The 18,331-nt window shown below is 44.1% G+C and overlaps 1 protein-coding gene across 3 annotated transcripts in view; it reads right to left on the bottom strand.

Annotated features, from left to right (window-relative positions):
* LOC137868443 (synaptotagmin-2-like) overlaps nt 1-5,187 on the bottom strand; it is a 31,319-nt gene extending 26,132 nt beyond the window's left edge. Inside the window, exon 1 of one of the 3 annotated variants that reach the window (XM_068705225.1) lies at nt 5,118-5,187. The gene's annotated coding sequence lies outside the window, so the exon portion shown is untranslated. Of the gene's footprint in view, nt 1-195; nt 476-5,117 lie in introns of those variants that run through there. The other 2 variants (XM_068705223.1, XM_068705226.1) reach the window with 2 other exon arrangements.
* Nucleotides 5,188-18,331: the final 13,144 nt, after the last annotated feature.

Here is an 18,331-nt window from a genome sequence, read left to right as displayed (position 1 = left end):
GTATAAAGTTTGGAACCACATGCACCGGGAAGTAACACGCACACAGCACCCGGAAAAGGACACGCTTAAATCAGGGACAGCCCGTAAAAACTACGGCATCGCACCCCAGCCTTAAATGCCTACAACTCTAATCCAGATTCCTCAAAGGGAAGTGTTCAAGCAATGCTGACAACAAGAGTTGAAATACGCCCTTACCAGCACTACCGTAATCCCGAAATCCTGTTCTCCGCGAGAGGCTAACCCATTCACCAAAGAGGCACTTAGGGTTAATGTAACAATGCCTTAATAACGTCCCTCGACCGCTCTCCCATCAGCACCAGAAACTGCAGTCCTCTTCGCACTGTTTCCACTGCAGCACTACTTGTTCTCCCACACACACACACACACACACACACACACACACACACACACACATGCGTACACACACACGTACACACACACACACACACACACGCGCGCTCACTCATTCTCTTGGTGACTACCCCCACCTCTGCTTCTCTCGCTCCCCTCCTCCTCCTCCTCCTCCTCCTCCTCCTCCTCTCCCTCTCGCTCCACTCTTTCTATCTCTGTCACTGAAAGGATCCCCCTCCCCTCCCCTTTTCCCCTCTCCCTCTCCCGCTTTCTCTCCATCTTCCATCTCTCCCTCCACTCCAGCTCTCACTACTCTGCCGGCTGATTTGTGATGCTGCTCACAAGGCGCTGTATGCAGCAATCTGTGCCCCGGTCCAATGCATAAGGGCAATCCAAAACCATCCATGTGCTCTACTGTCCGACCGGCACCCCACACCCCCTCGTTCATGCAGCACAGCTGCTCGGGGGGGGACTCCATGGGGGGGGGGGGGGCTCAGATACACTCCTGAGCTGCAGCTGCATGAACAAAATGAATGGATGTAAATAAGTAAACAAGGACAAAATGAACATACTGTAGATGAGAACTAGTTTCGATGACAAGATAAAGGCAAGAAGAAGAAGAAGAAGAAGCAATAGTCTGCTGCCGAGTCTCTTCCTCCCCCTGCCATCTCTATCCATTTATGTGAATTATGGCTTTGCACTTGCACCACTCCCACTGTCATCAAGGAAGATTTGAATCCTACGAAGCCATCTTTGGCATGGTATAAAAACCTTTTGCTGACCCTCACACTGCTATAAATAAGCATCGGAAGCTCGGTAAAGAGAGTTTCGAGTGTGCTCCTGGGATAGTAACCTCCAAAAAAAAGAATAAATAAGTCATTGTATAAATACTGCAAAATCGTCAGAAAAGCCACCCAGCTCCCTTAGCTCCCACTGCTTTTTTATTATTATTCCCTTTACAGTGAGCACGTGACTGCGTAAATCTGCTTGTTTAATGACAAGATGTGACGCACTCTTTAGCTCAACACCAACGCTGAAGCAGACAGTTCGGAGCCCTTCGGGCGTAACTGCGTGTCACCGAGAATTATCATCGTCCCCTAAGTGAATCACCCTCCTTACTGGCCAGCAATAAGCACTTGAACAAGGAATCAATAAAGTCTCAATCCGAGAAAATGGAAGGTGGAGTGGGATGGCTTTTTGTAATTTCAAAACATACAATGGGAGAGAGAGAGAGAGATAGAGAGAGAGAGAGAGAGAGAGAAGGAGCGAGGGAACAATGTAATTTGTTTCCTGTCTGAGGCCATACCATTTCTCAGTGGTTAGTCCAGGCAGCAATGCATGGCTGCTGGTTTTTGAATTAGAAGTGATCTGGTAATTATAAGGGAGGTGAAGCTGTCCCAGTAAAACTCACATTAAGAAAAATGGTACGAGCACAGCCTTCCACATCTTCACATCTTCACATTTAGATGTAGGCTGCTGGCGAATTTTGTTTAAACAAATCCCATAAAAAAAAAAAACCATCAAAACCAACAATGCGTTCGTCATTTGTCTGTTAGTCACAGACAAATATATAGTAAAGGTGAAATCATTTCCGAAAGAAGCTGGGCATTGTAGTTTTCAGGAGTATTTTCAGCTGCGGATTGAGACGCATTTTGGTTTTTAGCAAGTATTTTAACTGCACCAGTGTGGTCTATGTAGGCTTGACTCAAAAATAACAGTTTCATCGCAATGAAGGAACACGTCACCCTAAAACGACGACAATGGAGCTAAATCAGGCTTTTGGCTACAATACTTGTTATCAGTTCATCATAGTTTCTGGTCTGTTTATGGGATCGGTTGACAAAAAGAAGACAGAATACCAGCTTCAGGGATCGCAGCAGCTTCAACCACACCTGGAGGGTGGCTGCTGTCAGCTCTTCCTGCTACTCTCCACCTCCATATTGTTTTGTGAAGGGTGAAAGTAAAATGGCAGCCTTCCAAATGCGATTCTACCTAAATAAAGCCCACTAGTTGACATTCCCTCCTCATCAACAACGCGGTGTGACATTTAAGGCCTCGCTGCTGAATCCATAAAAGCTCGTCGAGCCCGCATCCCATTTGTGCGCTTTCTGTTACACAACGTGAGCGATATCTTACAGCCCAGTGGCCTAAGACCCGAAAAGGTCTGATTCACTGTCTGAGTGGGAACGGGATATTGATCCAACCGAGATTCATTGCACGCCGGGTAAACCCGTGGTGAGCAACACTGGCACCTGCCCCACGAGACGTGAAACACAGAGGCACAGTGATTTGTATGCTCTCTTCATAGTTTTATACTGCTGACTGTTGCTGCGACGGCAGACGCCAAATACACTAATAATCTAGTCATTTCATTGACTGTGAGTAGTAATAGGGAAAGAAACACCCCCCCCCCCCCCTCCCCCCCATCAGACCTTACTTTGAACTAAACAGGTCAAGTCTCCAGAGAGATACAGTGCAACTCGGAATACATATTTAATAAGGCGTGCGTGTTGTGGAGACTAGCTGCATGGAGCTAACAGCCGTGTATTTCAGTCAAGCCAATCAGTCAATGGCTATGGGAGAGGCTTTTCTACAAAAAAAAAAAATCACATGTAGCGCCATGTGTTTTTTTTTAACGGCACACGGCCGTGTTTTTAACACAGGCGGAGACATTCGACAGAAGCTCGACGGGAAGAGAGGAAAATAGGAAAAGTAGGAAGGATGACACAGATTGTGATGCCTCTACGTCGGGGATGTGAGAACAAAAATACAACAAAAACAAAAAAAAACAGACAAGATGTGTCCCGATATTTCTTATACGGCACACGTGCACAAACGATCGCATCCAGTGCTTCGTTTTTTTATCAAGTGAAGTCCTGAAGCAGTGAAGCATCGTCGCCGCTCCCCCCCCCGATCTCCAAATCTTTTTTGCCAGCCTTCATGTAAATGTAGAGCGCTGTGGCTGGTTGTGCAGTCGGGGATTAAGATCTGCTTCTATGTTTCGGATGCTGCTGCTGCTGCTGCAGATGGGAGGAGGTGCAAAAAAAAAAAATGAAATTCTTTGTGTTTCGTTGCGTTGGCCCCATTTAAGAAGGGAAACCCCTCCTGCTGGAGCCGTGTTTCTATAATGCGCCTCTACGCCGCTGCTCGGCGCGTGTGTTATTGCAACTGAAGGTTGAAGGGGAACTGCAGGTCAAAACGGCAATTTAGGACATGATGGCATATTTTTGAGATTATATCTGTTTCAGTAACAACTGTGGTCACCAGGTGCACGATGATGAACAAAGGGCCGTTTTGATGATACAAACAAGATATTTGTTTAAGCTTTTAAGTGTAGAAAATGTCCTCTTCCAACATAAACGTAAGTGTTTACAGGTTTCAGCTTCTAAAATGTGACAATTTGCTCCTTTCCACCGTCTCACACCATAGCAAAGTGAATTTCTTTGGGTTTTGGACTGTTGATCGGACAAAACAAACGTACCTCATTGTTTGCTCCTATACAATAAATTGTCACGTGACTCTCTGAGCTCTATGGAGTGTCTTTCATCTCATTCTTTTGGGGGTTTGTTTTTTTTCCGCCTCGCAAAAACCGCAAACCTCTAATGGTGCAGCGTATTAAAACGACTACCAATCCCAGAGAGCTCGAACTCTCATTCACTGGACGTCGAGCGGATCGATGTAAACAACGAAGAGACTGACAAAAGGGTCAGCGAGGGCTGCGTAATGGCAGACGGCCCGTAGTAACAAGAGTCGGTATGAAATACGCCGCTAGCAACGGCCCTCCAAGGCGTGGCTGTTGCCCCGCGTGGGGTTTATTAGCTTCCTGTATAGCCTCTGAGGCTCTGGAGCTTCCATCGCTCATGGAGATGACTCTGATTAATCAGTTGAGTGCTGGAGAGTGCGCGTGGCATGCTGGAGACCCAACCAATCCGACAGTAAATCATGTTTGTTCACAGTGGGCTGCACCTTCGTCCTTCGCCACGCCTTTCCTGCTCGCTACACACTGCAGTGGGCTCCCTCCTCCCTGGCACATGCAGAGCTTTTCTAAGAACAGATGGGAGAGAGAGAGAGAGAGAGAGAGAGAGAGAGGAGAGAGAGAGAGAGAGAGAGAGAGAGAGACAGAGAGAGAGAGAGAGAGAGAGAGAGAGAGAGAGAGGGGAAAACCCAACACGCAGCGTTTCTTGCTGACATCTAGTGGAGTCCAAAACATGTGATTACACTCGTCTATTTACATATATATGTTATTTTTGGATTGCATTTTTAGCCCCCCAAAAATACTGCTCTGATATCTGTTGTTACGACGCATAAATAAGTCCGTTCTTCAGGAAGAATTCATTTCTACGAAGCGATTAAAGGTAATCAGCAGAGTTTTCCTTTCAGGTCAATTAGTGCTTCACCCCACAGCTCATCTAGAGTGTTATATTACTGGACAGTTAAAAAAAAAAAAAAAAAAAAATAGAAATAAAAGCATCCAGCCATAGACGGTCTGCCATCTGGGCCGTGCCTCCTGTGGACAGCGAGGACGCAGAGGCGAGCCGGATTTCTCAAAGGACGAGGAGTGGGTGATATTTGTGAGAGGGGAGCTGCAGAGGATGGAGGCATCTAACAATGTGCGGCGATCTGTGTCCTCTCAGAGAGGACGGTCACAGCAATGACACCGGACCGCTCTGATGGAGTGGAGGATCTCCTCCTCCCTCCTTCCCTCTCCATCTCACGACATTAGAGGTCACAGCACAACGTAACGTCTTCGCCGGTCGGATACTTACAGCCCAAAAAAAAAAATCTTGATTTTCTTGAAAAGCGGGCCGGAGGGTAATCACAGTGAGAATGTTGTCAATCGGGGGGGGTGGGGGGGTGGGGGGGGGGAACTCTGAAAGAGAAAGACAACGTGAACTCAGAGAGGCAGATAGATCCATCTTTGTGGAGTCAGAGAAACATCTTTGTTCTGTTTCTCGGAGAAACTTGGCAAAATAAAAAGGTCAAACCTCTCCGATTACGTAAAAGCAGTTAAAGCGACGAGTGTGCGTCGTTTAAAGATAAGCCGCGGCAGTAGATCACACTCCATGAACGCCGAGTGTGATTAGCAGCCTTCAATAAAACCACGGAAAATGAAACTTTCAATTTGCACAATCTTATTGCAGCAAAGATAGTTGTTTATCCAAGAGAAGAGTATCGACGTGTGTGTGTGTGTGTGTGTGTGTGTGTGTGTGTGTGTGTGTGTGTGTGTGTCTCCCTCTCACATGAACACGCTGATAAATAGCCGAACGCTTCGATCCACAAAGGTGCAGGACGAATGAATTATGACTGAAAGCTACCCGTCGCACATTGCGCCTCGCCGGTTATTGAATCAAATTATGGTCATAACCGTAGTACCAATCTAATTACTCTTTGAAAACGGGCCGTGAACCAATGTGCTATAAAACTAGTTACAATAGCTTTGAGTTCACACAATTGATTTCCTAAAACACGAGGGGTTAGATTAATTAAATTAATCTAATATTCTATTTTAGCATTTGAGGTGTTTTATTGACAAATGCTGGAATCTAATCAAAGCTACACGTTTCGCAAAAAAGACTTGCTTATTTCCTCGCATTGGCAAGACGTTGGATTCGATATTCAATTGATACATTTTGCATAATTGATTACTTAAACAACTACTTACTGAAAAGCAAGTCAGACAACCCCTGGCTGCTCTGTTATAGATTGTAAAGATATTACAGCCAGGAAATGGTTGGCTTAGTTTGGCATAAAGACTGGAAACGGGGGGGGGGGGGGGGGGGGGAATGTGCACACGGTCTATCACGGTTCTGTACAAAAACCTAAGTGGACTTCCTGGAGTCTTGTTGTCGGGGGGGGGGGTGTCAAGGAGCAAGGAGATGAAACTAGTGAGCTTTATAGGTGCTGGTACAGGCTTTCCCCCCTTTGCTCCAAGCGTTTAAGCTAAGCTAAGCTAAGCTAAGCTAAGCTAACCCTCTCCTGCTTCATAGTAACCACACGGACATGAGAAAGGTTTCAACCTTGTAACACGGAGCAAGAAAGCGAATTAGCGTTTTTCGTTTTCTTTTCTTCAAATGCCACACTATTCCCTAAAGGTAGAACAACCGGCTCTGACAACACACCATGACCGGGGACTTTCCGCTGTGCCCTTTTCACTCGTTTGCAAATCACAATGCGCCGACGACAGAATTAAAGAACTTATATTATCAGATGAATTCCGTCCGCGCTCTTATGCAGACCTTTGAGGATATTCTATTTGTGGCCCAATTTCCTTCTCCTTTTTTTTTTTTTTTTTTGGGGCAAAACAATCAATTTCATGATTCACTGGACTTAATTGCTTTATTGTAATTGTATCATAAAAGACATCCACAGGGAGAGATAAGCAACTTCAATTTGTGCACTTCAGCGAGGGAAAACATTTCAACACAATTCCGCCATCTCTGGCATTTCTTCAGTGTTATATTTAGATTTAATTTGTTCTAAACATACTTAAAAGAGTTCATTTTCACATTGAAATTGCCATTTAATTGAGTAGCACCAATGTAGAGACCGATCCATCACCGACGCCATGAAATCTATGATGAAAGAAATCGTTTTCCAAACCTCACGCCGGTGACCTTTAAACTCTAACAAGCAACATTCTCGACCGGTGAAAAGTTTCATTGCACTTGAGAATAATTTCCTGGTACGCGGAGGAGATTATAGACTGGGGACTCTTTAGGTTCCTGCACAGTAAAATATACCTGCAGTCCTCATGAAAACACTATGAAACTGTCAAAGTGAGTTGTTTGCAGTTAGCTGAGGCACCACAGTGACAGGGAGGAGAAAAGCAGCGCTTCACACTGCAGCACTCCAAGAACACAAGTGGCATTTTATTTCAAACAGAAAGGTCAGCTGACAAGGACTGAATTCAAAAATAAAAATAAAAAACACTCATTTAAACCGGTTTAGAAACATAAAGGTTCTTGCCCGTTATAGATTTATACAATAACGTCACAGCAGAAATAAATGTTATCCTGTAAAGACACATTTAAGGTCAAAATCTCGCTCAACAAAAAAAAGGAAGGAAAAAAACATCTTGACAGACCATAATTTGGCTTGCCGACAGGGGCGACGGGCCCTGATGAGCAGATTCTTAGATACAATCACGTAAAGGGAATTGCCTCTCGGTGAACATAATTAGATCTTCCTCACACCTATTTATGTCCCCCAAGGGACCGAACTACGCACAGGAGAAAAGGGAAAGGGAATTTAATGAAGGCTCTTTACTTTGGTTTTCAACACAAGTCCACGAGAGTGAACCATGTTCTCCTCAAAATGAACATTTAGAAGCCAAATCACTCAACGTCAGCATGTATTGTCACCATGTGAAAGAATTCCTTCAGGAGGAGGAGGAATGTTGAACGACTACAGATCTAACAGGTCTAATTAACTTAATCACGCTACAGCAGTTTGGGTTACACTGAAGTTATGTCTATAGATATTTTACACACTTTTTGGCAAATTCTAAACAAAATATGTTTGTAAAACTGCAATATTGTGATGGACGGTAAGTTAAACAATGTCTCTAAATGGCCCTTAAAGGCCCTGAAGAATTATTTATCCTATATGAAAATGTGTTCATCCTTTTCGACAACAATATTTCCAAATTTTGGTCATTTTTACGTGAGAGATTTCTGTATTTCTCTTTCTACTGGTCCGAAGTGGGCGGGGCTCAGTTGTATTCCGTGCACCAATCAGGATTCGGCAACATCTGGATTAAAAATCCGATGACAGTCGGTGGGAACGTTTGATCAACTGTCAATCAAAACGGATCGAAAAAAATAAACCTGAATACATTGACACTGATTGCTGCTTATTTAGCTTTAAATATATAAAGTTATAAAGAAATAATTCAGATTTGACTACAGTTATACAATGTTCTCATTGGCCATCACTTACACTTCAACAATGAGTCTTGCTTTAAATTGCCTTGTGTGTTAATGTCTTCTGAAACCACAGTCAACACACCATTGTTATCAAAGTTTTTGCCACGAAACCATAAATCCACGCTTTTATTTTTCAGCACTCTGGTGGAAATGACTCCCAAATGCAGTGTTTTAGCCGGCTGGCTGTCTTTATTGACTCTGTCCACGGCTGTGAGTGTGCCTCACTGACTAAACCAAGAGACTTGAAATAAAGCTTTCTTCTAATATTCCCAGTTACTGAAGTCACACTGCTGTCCAAGAGAAAGAACATTCACTGATTTATGGTCCCTTTTATCCCCCAATTGGTCCCCGTTTGATGAAGAGGGCAATGTAGTCCAAAACAACTGGAAAAGTCACTCAGCACCAAAACTACAGAGCCTTTCCATTCTTTAACGAGATTACTGTGCAGCTTCTCAGACAGCACTTAAATTGCAGAGCCCCCGCGGATCCCATGTTTTCTCTCTCTCTCTCTCTCTCTCTTTCTTTCTCTCAGCCTCTCGTTCTCTCTGTCTGTGTCTGTCTCCAAGACACGTGGCTCTCCATGACTGCCTCTCCCGCACAGGGAGGGGGAGGGAGGGGGGGGGGATTCATGTGGGGCAAAGGGAGCCTACAGGAGACTTTTTTTTGGGGGGGCTCTCAGCTTGCCCTGCGCTCTCTGGAGCGTGGCGTATGAACGCTGGGAGACGTGCATGTGTGAACGAGGAGCTTTCTACGCAGGAGGAGATCTGGTCCAAATTTAATCTCTCTCTTGTGAGGATGGAGGGTTAGAGGAGGAAGAAAAAAAAAAAAAAAAAAGGGCCGTGCCTGCTGAAAATCCCACTGGCGGTGCTGCAATGCAGGGGTTTAACCATTGAGCCAGAAGGTAGGCGAACGCATTAAAAGAAACGGCCCTGTGATTACACACATTTTTTTTTTTTGCACAAATGCACACGGATTGGACGAAATGCAAGCATGCACACCCACAAAAAAACCCAGTTTGATGTGAGACGCCCGCATTGAGAGTGTTTGACAGTCGGAGGGAGTGATTTCAATGTCATAAAAGGCTGTGACGCCTACGTGGAGTTTTATAAAGCAGCTAAGCTTGGTCAAACGTCATATCTCAGCGCACAGGTAGGTCAGGGATTTGCTTTACGTATGTGTTAAAGTCTTAAAGGAACAGTGTGTACCTTTTTTAGGGGGGGGGGGGGGGGGAGCTATTAGCAGAAATGGAATATCATTTCAAATAGTTTTCTTTTAGTGTATGATCACTTGAAAATAAGAATCGTGGGGGGGGGGGGGAACGCCGTTGTTTTGGTCTCCAGGGTCCGGGAAAACAAAACTCAGTAAACCCTCCGCTGGTCTTGAGGAGCTGCAGCATTTATTTCTGCATAAACTTCCGGCTGTACATTCACTCGAAACCCTCACTGCTAAGCTAACTCCCCTGTTTGGCACACGGGAGAGGTTTTAACTGGTTGCAATCTGCTACCTCACCCACTAGAGACACTATAGCCACATCCTGCACACTGGACCTTTAAGTATGTCTCCGTAATAATACATATCCATACCGTAGTGAGCTACAATCAAAAGTAAAAACAAAACAACAACATATTTAGTGCTCATGTATTAGTAATAAGTTATTCATCAGGACTGTGTGGATGTGGTTGAGATGTTGCTGAATCTTTAATGGTGCACTATGTTGACACCGCTTGTTTTCCATCTGAGGCCCTGCCCACTTCAAACTAGCGAGAAAGACAGAAATCGCTCATGTGAGAGATTTCAAAACTATCGCAAGAACGGCAGAAGATATATAAATCCCATCACGCGTAGTAAGAAGCCGAATGAGGGAAAAAATAGGGCACTTTAAAGGTTATTCAAATGATTTCTGTGTGAAAGCTTTCATCAACGAGCGCATTGCACCGTTCGCCTGAATATAAATCGAGGTGGGCTTTACTGTTTATTGTCCATACGGTTTCCCCAGAGTGTGAGAGGTGAAGAGCGTGATGGGTGGTTGCGTACATGACAGATTGCTGACTGCGGGAGTCTTTTACAGTCAGCAGAAACAAGCAATTGATGACACTTTGGCTTCTTCACGCTCTGATACAGCCAAGTACAGAAACAAGAGAGAGAGAGAGAGAGAGAGAGAGAGAGAGAGAGAGAGAGAGAGAGAGAGAGAGAGAAACTGCACTGTCCGTCAAACAGTTTGCTAAGTTTAAAGGAACAGTGTGTGGGATTCAGTGCGGAGGATTCAACGGTGAGGTGGAGTGTCGGAGAGAACTACGGTGGCCTTCAGGTAACCGTAGACAAAGCAATCGACCCTCACCGGAGCCAGTGTTTGGTTGCTATACTGTAGAAACGCGGCGGTGCGACTCCGTGGAAGAGGACCTGCTCCCTGTGTAGATATGAGGCGCTCATTCTTAGCTAACTAAAGCACAACCACTCTTAGTTTCAGGTGGTTACACACTGATGACAGCATAATAACGAATATTGTGTTCCATTCCTGCCAATAGATCCCCCTGAATCCTACACACTGCTCCTTTAAGTGATGATTTTGAAACTAAAAGTCAACGTTAGTGCTTGTGGATTTTAAAGCACATTAAATAATAATTCATGAGAAAGACGTGCAGGATTTCTGACTTTGTCGTAGATGGAACGAGTCACTCAGCTTTGGGGCAAAGCCTCTGCTCTCCCCCACAGCCCCGACATGTTGCGCCCCATCGCTGCTTTATCTGTAATCCCACCAACATCACGCTGTCATTATTGTCGCCCCCGGAGAGAATGTTAGTGAATAAAAATGGCTTCCTCTACTGGTCTGAAAAAAAAAAAAAAATCTGCTGGTAGCAGCAACCCCTACTGGCAGAGTTCCATAGCAGCTTAACTGACATGGTTGCATTCACCATTTTGTCAGATCTGTGTCCAAGTAAATACTGAAAGGCAATTTTTTTTTTTTTAATCTACTCCACAAATGCGCTTATTGGAGCATTATCTTCCTTTATGTTGATCTTTTCCCCTGTGATACTTCGTCTCTTCCCGACATAGAGCACAACACAGCACATATTTACAATATCTTTGGCACAACTTTTATGGAATCTTATGGAAGTAATGAATTTCTTCCAATAAATGTCTTCACAGCTTCCAGTAAAAACCTCAAAGGCCGTGTCCCGTCCTCAACCTTTTTATTATTATTTTTATTATCTCTGCCAGGAGGATCATGTGCGTGCGTCTGCGAGTGAGTGAGTGCGAGTCGTCCGTCCACGGATTGCATTATCTTCTTGGGTGGCCAGTTGCGGCCGCAAGGACCTCTCGTAGATGCGGTAACTCACACTTTCTCAAAAACACTTTTCTTATACTGCCATTAGCTGATTGCTGACTCCTCACTACTGCTGAGTGCATATTCCCCCCCCCCACCCCCCCCCCCCCGTCCACTCCTCTGCGCCCCCACAGTGGGAGAAAACAGTTTGCACAGTGTTTGGCGAACAGCTAACGTAGCTACCAGCACACAAACACACTGCTGAGTTCCTCTCTTGGCTGCTGCTCTGCGGCTCACTTTTATTGTTTTGGCCGGTGTGTTTGGCTAACCGCTAACGGCTAGCTGAGCTACCGGGTCAAGCGCTGCTGTACCGCACCGCAACTCGGTGGCTGTGCTAAGCGGGCAGACAGCTTGGTGAGCTTGATACTGTTTTTGGCAAGATTGCGTCTTATACAAGACTTTCAGCCGATTGCCAGCACAGATCTCCGCTTGCTTATGAGTTTGTGCTAAATGTATTTTATGAGTTCTTGCAGCCCACCGGTGTCTAGACAGGGGGTTAGTCAATTGTGGGTTGTATTGATTCATTTATTCATTCCTTTAATCACACAATACAGCAGTGGTTGCTGCCGACACACCTGGCACAGATCTGCACTTTATCGAGTGCACGTTGTAGTGAAAGTGTGTGTGTTCAGCGCTCTGCTGAGCAGCCACAGTACACACACATAGTGAGGGGCAGACAAAAGGACTGTGAGCCAACACCCTTCAGCCGAGATCAAGCCGTGATGATTCCGTACTATCTCGCATTAAGCCCCAGCAGAGATCGTCTTCAATTCAGGAGCACGGGTTAAACACAATTGTGTTGGGGCCACAGATCTATCGGCTAACTTTAAAATGGCCGCATCAAATCAATTTCAATGTTGTGCCTGGAGCAGTTCAAAAGCGATTGCTCCGTGACACGGCGTAAACACCAACAAGAAAGAGTTTAGCTTTTGCCCCCCCCCCCCCCCTTGTTTTTTTGTTCCTCCACTCTTAACATCTTTTCCGAAAACGATGATCTTACTTCACTTATTCGAACCAAGTGATATTTTTCACAAAAGCATACTGTCCATAAATCCTACTTCCCTCCGGCTACCTGCACCACGGAGAGACAAGACCTGTGTTTATGTGCAGCAATAAGGCAATTCATCATCCGGTCCCAGAGAAATGGTCAACAGCTGGGACAAACCTGCACACAATTCCAAACTAATTGCTTCCCTCCTTCGCTGCCCCGGTGAATGAAACATAACACTACAAAGCACACTAGACAGGGAGAGGATTACATAATATTAAGGAAATAATGAAACGTATCAATTCCGCTCCCTGCTTTTGACCGTTAACATTGCACACCCCTAAACGATTGACAGATCGAATTGTACGATGCATTGATTGAGTTAACAGATTATTATCTTAATGGGAATAATTGGTTGACCATTACGGAAGAGGACAATCTGTGCGAAGAAGAGCTAGACTCAAGCACCCCCCCCCCCCCCCAGACCTCGATGTCTCTGAATGATGTGCTACCTGAGAAAAACAACAAACTCCCCAGGGGACCAACAAACTCTTCTAAATGTCAAATGATGTGCTCTGCAAGCTGCGGTTTCTTTAGGACAGGACCTCTAAAATAATAAACCATAATACCTATTAATGTCTATCGAAATAGTTGGATCTACATTTCTGATCCAAACCAACGCAACAATTCGTCTTTTTGTACGATACGTCCTTTATGTTCCGATTGAATTGTATACTTTGGAGGAATGAGAAGAGTGCAGTCTTGCTATGAAACTAAAGACGTGATGAACGTGTCAGAGGAGGGTGGATATTCGTTCTCGCTCCTCGTAATGCGGTCAAAGGTATCGTAGGACAAAAAACGATGGACGTTTGAGTGGCTGCTCATGGGGGATCGTTCAGCGTCACATCGTCAGTAAACTCTATAACGAGGCAGGCCCACATTTTTTGGAAAGCACCGCGCCATTAGTCAAACACGGATCGGGTGTGACAGCTAACCTCTCGTGACGATCTCCTTGCACCCGTGTTGTACTCAAATCAGTCTTACTGCAACGTTAGAACAAAGAAATAGACACTTTTTTCCCCTCTTTTATATGGAATAACAGGCAGACAGAACATTTCAACCCTCTAATAAAATACGGTAACTGCAAAAAAACGGTCAAATATTTAAAGAAAATGGAAAAAAAACTGTTGTGGAAAGATTTGATCAAAGAGCATTGCAATATTTAACTGAGATCATCTGTAAAGTAGACAGAGAGTCGTTTTCAATTAAGCGCTCATTAGAAACTAAATTAGAGCTGACCTTTGAAACATACCAGCACAGGGAAGAGGAGAGAAAGGTAGACTAAATACTTTAACTCATCCATCTCCGATTGAAATTCAAACAAGATGTAGTCTAATATTACACGCTATTAGCAAAAGGTGCCTCCTGACGACGAGCGCGTCTTAATCCCACCAGCGTCATCCAGTCGTTAGATGTACAACTTAAATTGTCAGAAAATGTGTATTGCAAAAATATCTTGTATTTTCCTTTTTATGTGTGCACGCTGAATCGCATGGATGTCTAGTGGTTAGCAATCAACTCAAGTGTAGTGTTGCTCAGTGCTTCTCCTCCAAAAAAAATATCTGAAGTGTTCAGCTGCCACAATAGCAAATTAATAGCAATATTCATGAATAGCAACTTGCGCTTGCATTTATTTATGAATGGAAATGATATTTCTGAAAGAAATCCCTCGAAAAGAAAACGCCAAAAAATATCGTTGACTTTAATAACAAGACAAAAGACGACGAGGGGGACGTTTCCTGCAGCCGGACAGTATAGTAGTGTGTTATCACCTGCCCTCACGGAGCCTCGTAATCACAGAGCGGCATCAACAATCAATGGCGGGAGGGAGAGAGAAGACGAGGCCAATCGATGGCCGTTAGAAACGCCGCGGTAATTGCGCACTTATCATGTTTGGAAACGGCTGCCTGCTATGAACATGAAGGAGCCCGAATTCCTAAGATGACACAAATGTCATAACAAGGTTTGTGCCATCAAAGTATTCACCGGTTTACTCTCTACTGGACAAAATGATAAATGCAATTTATTGTGAGGCTGAAATTTGATTATTGTGATCAACAAAAAATGTCCTTTTTTTTTTCTCCTATATACCTTTCAGTGTAACATGAGCAGTTTAACAGAACAGGACGATTAAAAGATGAACACCAACACAAATCTATATAAAAACAGTTGACTCCTGAAACAGTCCCTCTGTATAACTCCATACATGTAACGGGTCGTATTACATGAGGTTACAAGCACAGGGAAGCTCGTTAACAGGTATGGAACTAATTATAGCACCGTCGAGTGTTTCACCAGGTGCAAGTGATTAAAACTTATTACTGCTGCAGAAGACGTGAACACCCAAACAGTGTCTCGTAAAAAGAGAACATTTTGTTCCCGAGGGAAACGGTGAAACGAGAGTGCACGGCCATGCTAGCGGCTCAGTGAGGCTGTATCCTCTGACATGTTTGCAATGACTTTGTTAACTAGCGGGTGTGTTTACCGCGTTCACACCACACTGTACTGACTGCTAATATTTTCATCGTTTTTTGCAAGTATTGGAAAAATGGAAATTGGCGACCTGATGAAAAGTCTGGAGATCACCAAAATTAGTACCCTTCATTGTGAAGGTAAAATGAATGTCTGTCCCACATTTCAGGAAAATCTATTCAATAAATGTCAAGATATGCCAATAAATGCCCCCCCAAAAAAAAATCGACCTACAAGGGGCTCAAGAACAAAAAGTCCGGGGATGACCAAAGTCTTCAGGCTTCGTCTTCTGGGGAACATGACGGGACCAAAGGACCCCAACGATAGATCGACTGACAAACACTGTTGCTAGCATGGCAACAACACTGACATAGAACAGCCTTTGTACACTGCGGCAATTAGTAACTGTAGTTGGACGAAAATGCAGGTACCAAAATACTCTGCTACAATGGAGCCATCAGACATTGTTAGCAGTCAGTGTCAGCTGGCTAAACAACACGAACCCTTTCAGGGCCTGGCTGGTAAATGTTACCGCAATCGTCTTTACTTGCTGGCTAAAATGCAAACTGAATTATCCAAAAAAGGGTCACGTAAAATGATCCCAGCAGGATGCTACACTGGTAATAGGAAAACTAATGGCAGGTTTTAAGTACATGCCCATAAAAATCACACCCTATTTTCTCTCCTTCTTTCCCAACAAGTTGTGCCTGCTGTTTAAATAACTGTCGAAATAAATGCTTGATTTTGTTTGACATACTTTAGTCAGTTGAGTCGCGGCGGTAGTTGTAAAGGTCAGTTACATCAGGCTGGGTGTGGTGATCTCGATGTGGGTGTTTTATGAATATTCTGCAGCAAAAGCTGTCACCCAGTTCACTTCACACAAGTTCAGTCTTGTATTAGTCCGTCCTTATTATTACTGCTAAACAAACCCAAGTTTACAGGTAGCCGTGGGATTATACTGCACTGCTTTAAATCAGGTTTCACCGTAAAAAAGAACCAGACTTTCTACCGCTTACTGCATCCTAACAGATGCAAGTTAATGACCTAACAATTAAAAACCAGAAAGCCTTGAAGAAACACATAACACGCCAAATCTTTCCACTCAATTGACAATATGTGAAATCCTACACAGCCAACTGACAGGATTCTATCAATTATTCAGGAGGAGTAAGGCTCACAAAAAAGTACCGCACCCCTCGGCTATGCAGCAGTAAATCACTGTATAGCACACCATCTGCCGCTTGTCAGAGCCAACGGTTGCTGTGAGCACAGGAGGGCTGAACAACATTGATCCTTGAGTCGGGGGTTGATTTCCATTGTGAATCATAAATCAGAAAGTGCAGGGAAATATGACGTCTGGGTCAAAATGTATAGAAACTTTAGAAAAACACGCGATTCGGTCAGAGATATCTGCAGCACCAAACGCATCACATTTTCAAAGCCATAAAGTGAGGAGAGTAGTTTCACAGTGTGCACACTGTGAGCAGTGTGATATTTCTGAATCCATCTTGTGTGACTCACCTGGGCCAAAGGATGAAAAGAGTATTTAAAAAAAAAAAAAAAAAAAAAAAAAAAAAATTCCCTCATTAAATATTGAACGGGCACATGACGGGACGTAAGGATGAGGAGGGGTCCTTCGCCCTCGCTGGTGTTTCAAAGCGTAACCTCACCCGGAGGACAAAATGTCCCACATTCGGACGTCAATAATGCAACGCCTGCGTTCTTAGGGCTAAGGGCAGGCCGCGTCTGAAATCTGACTAATCGCTGACAGAGCCGCAGCTTCAGTTCGCGGACCTACTGTGCTATTTCTGGACAAATAAACAACATCGTTCTCCACGATGTTCAGTAGCGCGAGTGAAATTATCTGGCAACCGTTTTCACAACGTGAGATGTGAACAATTATTTTGTACAAACTGACACTTTCAAATTGAACTTCCGGGTTGCTGATTTTGTGACCGTTGTGACTAATCTTCACAGCACATTTAGTAAAAATTAGCATTTGCAGTCTGTCAAAGGGACTAATGGCACGATGGCATCGTCCGGTCGTCCATTCAAGTCCTCATCTGGGTGTTTTGAAAATATGCAATAGTCACCAACAGCATTCGGGGGAAACTGCATTATGTCCCAAACTGCAGAACAAAGTCACTGTGGGTTCTCATTATGTTGTTGATTATCAGTTTATTCTGCGCGTCAAACTCAATATTTTGTCTTGTCAGTCACCCAGTCAAAGAATGGCCCAGACTAATTATTGGCGTTGGTGTTTACGTTTCCTGATCTGACTGACATCTGCTCTAAAATGTCAAATGTACCAGAAAAAATATGTCCTAATAAGCGTCTTATAAATACAACTTTATCCGATTGTTTCCACTCGTATGTTTCCCTCTTCTAGCCCAACTAAGTGATTAATCGTTGCTCTCCAGTTGGTCGGACCGGTCTCGTCTTTGAGAGCGATTTGAAACCGCTTTAATTAAAAGAACACTGTGCCTCCAAACAGCATCACTCGATTATAAGCTGCAGCAAATTTAAAAAACATTGCATCATTTGGACCGGGGCCGCTGGCGCTGGCGGGGTTTAACGCGATCCAATATTGCCATTAAATAAATACTGACATATCTGTACAGGATTTTAGCTTCAGCACGGTTAGAAGAGAAGTAATCCCAGCTAGAATACGCTCCGTGTTTCATAACTGATTTGTGGGTGGTGCTGTGTGAGTCTATAAGGAACAACAGCAGCCATTTAAAAAAAAAATTAAAGGGCATTTTGGGAAACAAACAAACATTCAAAAGTCAGATTGTCATTCACTAGAAGTTGTACAAACTCTACACAATGCACATGTCGTTTTGCGTCTCCTAAATGCTCCAACATTATGGTTGAAAGCTGGTGCTGCTTAGCTGGCAGCACAAGCAGTTTAAAATGTGCACCGGCACATAATGCACAGTTGGTTTAACTTCTATTGCAGCTTAACTTTTCCAATTTGGATTCATTCCCTCATTTTCATAATAAGAAAACGGGTGAGGCTGCATAAATGAAAAGAGCCTTTGTAAAGAGATTCTTAAACTTTTCAGCCGCATGCAGGGAACTAGATAAGAGAGAAAACGTCCATTTCAATGTATGTATAAATTACTCGATAATAGCGCTACGCAGTGTCACTGTGCTTTCAGACAGAGAGCGGCACAATCAGCCAGTCCCCATAAGTCCATTCGTTCTCGT

This window comes from Cebidichthys violaceus, unplaced genomic scaffold (assembly GCF_023349555.1).
Source record: "Cebidichthys violaceus isolate CVI_PGR_0920_01 unplaced genomic scaffold, fCebVio1.0.p SCAF_110, whole genome shotgun sequence".
Classification (NCBI taxonomy): domain Eukaryota; kingdom Metazoa; phylum Chordata; class Actinopteri; order Perciformes; family Stichaeidae; genus Cebidichthys; species Cebidichthys violaceus.
The sequence above is the reverse complement of the archived record's forward strand: the minus strand, read 5'-3'. Positions and strand labels throughout refer to the sequence as shown.